Below are 2,987 nucleotides of genomic sequence, written 5' to 3'. Positions count from 1 at the left end.
TCTTGATCTTTATCTTCTTGAGTTTGGAGAGCTTTCCTCACATCTTCTTGTTGTGCTGCTCTTGCTATTGTAGGTCTTCTTTTCAGAGATGATTCATGTGATGTAACTCACCACCACCATATTCTTCTTGTCTTGGTTGGTGTTGATAATTTATTGATCTTGATGAGTGCCCATGCATGCAGTCTCCACGTGCATAGTTTCATTAGAAATTAATCAGTGATTCCGAACCACCTAGCTAGCTATTATGGCTGAGCTAGGTACGATTGATTATCCAACACCATAAGTGGGCAAAACATGCCTAGCACCGATCTGAAGATTTTCGTTTGTGAGAACTAAAGTACTCATTGGCATGCTTAAAACAACGCGAAATGAAGGCTCAACGGTGTTAAAGTGAACACTTGCATCAAGATATGTATAGATGCACTCCGGATCAGTCTTGACTTGCCATCCATATTTGCACAAGTCGTATCTCAACTTATAAAAAAAAAGATTAATACTAGAGAGAGAGATGTGTGTTTTTTTGGGTTAAGGAGAGAGAGAGAGAGATGTGTGTTTTTTTGGGTTAAGGAGAGAGAGAGAGAGAGAGAGAGAGAGAGAGAGAGAGAGAGAGAGAGAGAGAGGCGCGGCCACAATAGTAGGGGATTGGTTGAGTTTAGCGTAGTGGGGGTCTCCATGTTGTGGGCATGGGATTGGTTGCTTGTGGTGTAGGAAGATTTGGGGAAATTGTCGCCCATCTGATTTGGTTATATATTCTCTCGCTTGAAGACTGAAAAGCGCTAGCGTAGTATAACTTGCTAGTAATTATTTTAATCCATTATTGTAAATACTGTTGAGATGTTTATCAGGGCACTGGTGGTCTAGTGGTAGAATAGTACCCTGCCACGGTACAGATCCGGGTTCGATTCCCGGCCAGTGCATGCAAATTATTTTTTTCCCGTCCCTTTTATTCGTTGCATCCTCTTAACGATTTCTCTCTCTCTTTATTATTCGTTCTCACAAGTCGGCGCTTTCTCTGTAGAGGCTACTATACCTAATACCTTACTACTACGCCCTCTCCTTGTTTGCTCCTAGCTCTAACCATTTTTTTTTCCCCGTCCCTTTTATTCGTTGCATCCTCTTAACGATTTCTCTCTCTCTTTATTATTCGTTCTCACAAGTCGGCGCTTTCTCTGTAGAGGCTACTATACCTAATACCTTACTACTACGCCCTCTCCTTGTTTGCTCCTAGCTCTAACCAGTTTAAATGACTTACTCCACCTCTAATGAGAACTTCAAAAAAAAAAGAAGAAGAAAAAAAAAGAGAGCACGAGAATCTCTTTTCTTATGTATCGTTGTAAATGTAGAGTGAGAGTGTGGCCTTTTATAGTTTCTTTTCACACCACAAGGCAAAGTAAGCAATGATCAAAAGTTATTTGGAACCATAATTACTACCGAGGCCCATGGCATTTAAAACATACTCTGAAGTTGGTTTTTGGTTGTGGTTGGGAGGGCTTGATTACTTATCCTACTCCTACTACACACCTCTTCCTCACACTCTTTTCCACCTTTGCTATAATGCCTATGCTTGTAATTTGTCCCATGACTATCCCCATGACTTATCTTGGAGCTCTACCTTGGTATATATATCACATGGATGTTCCAATGATATGTCCTATGATTTATCTGAGGACTTTTCCCATGGCACCACGCCACATTTATATTCCCATGATCTATCTTGGGACGCATGTCTCGTGACATGTTGAGGGACTCTTCGATGACCTAGTTTTGTAGATTGTTCCATACTATTTCTCATGCTTATTGCATGACTATAGGGAGAAACAATTACAAGGCAACATCTTATTGTAGCCTTCCTCACATTGGAAAATAGTGTTAGGTCAATTTACAATCTTATTGTATATATATACGTTTATTGTGGGGACTTTTCACCATGATTTAGTAGGCACATGATTTTCTTTAAGAATTGTTGTTTAAGTCAAGATGTTACCTTAGCCTTGTGAAATCATGTGTCATTGGGTCTTGCCTTCAACTTGTAATGCAACTCTTTGATGTGGGTGTGCTACTCGACTCGTCCGTCTCGTGTCCTCACTTTGTTGTCACACCGTAATGCTCCTTTGTGCTAAGGGGGTGAAGGGATAGCTCTCTATGCCTAGATGGAGGCAAAAAGATATTGGCCTTCATGGTGGTTCTCTCTCACAAAAAGTGGGGAGAGAAGAAACTAATGAGAGGAAGCAACCTAAAGCAATCCTATTCAAGCAAGCAAGCAAGAATCCAATAGCAAGCAAGCAACCATCTACTAGCATTCAAGAATCCAATAGCATGCATGCAAGAATCCAATAGCATGCATGTAAGCAATCCTATTCAAACAAGTAACCATCTACTAGCATACAAGAATCCAATAGCATACATGTAAGTAAGTTTTAGAGAAAAGCTCACAAGTATTCTATTGCAAGGAAATAAATGCCTATTACTTGGTGTCAAAATTGACTTATATACATACAAGTGACTAGTTTTTAGACACTAGGTTGACCAAACTTAAAACGGTATGACCACTATTAAAATGGTATGACCACTATTTTGATGCTGCTTTCAAAGCTTCCTCTAGCTCTTTTCTCTATTTCTCTATACACATAGGCTCTCATCTCTCATGAACTGCTGAGCACCATGAGCCCCTCTAACTGCTGTCGCTTCTTCTTTTATGATTGTCGTTAGTATGCTCTCTCTCTCTCTCTCTCTCTCTCTCTCTCTCTCTCTCTCTCTCTCTCTCTCTCTCTCTCTCTCTCTCTCTCTCTCTCTCTCTCGATAGTCGCCACCTCCAGACACTCTTGATGTTGCCTTCACAAACCTTTAGTCTATGTAGCTTAACACAGGTAGTTACAACTACTCGGCTTTACACATGCTCCCTCCTCCCTAGTTTACCCGCGCATAGGGGCTCCACCTTTTGAGCCGCAATAGTGCACCCAACACTAGCTCTTTGTCAGCGCCCTCTA

At 41.0% G+C, this 2,987-nt stretch overlaps 1 non-coding gene across 1 annotated transcript; it reads left to right on the top strand.

Annotated features, from left to right (window-relative positions):
* Window positions 1–846: 846 nt before the first annotated feature.
* TRNAG-GCC (transfer RNA glycine (anticodon GCC)) lies at window positions 847–917 on the top strand. Its single transcript has one exon. It is a non-coding gene; the product is annotated as a tRNA-Gly (tRNA).
* The last annotated feature ends 2,070 nt before the right edge of the window (window positions 918–2,987 follow it).

This window comes from Cibotium barometz, chromosome 1, assembly GCF_041138505.1.
Source record: "Cibotium barometz isolate CiBa-2024 chromosome 1, ASM4113850v1, whole genome shotgun sequence".
In the NCBI taxonomy this organism is placed as follows: Eukaryota; Viridiplantae; Streptophyta; class Polypodiopsida; order Cyatheales; family Cibotiaceae; genus Cibotium; species Cibotium barometz.
The sequence above is the reverse complement of the archived record's forward strand: the minus strand, read 5'-3'. Positions and strand labels throughout refer to the sequence as shown.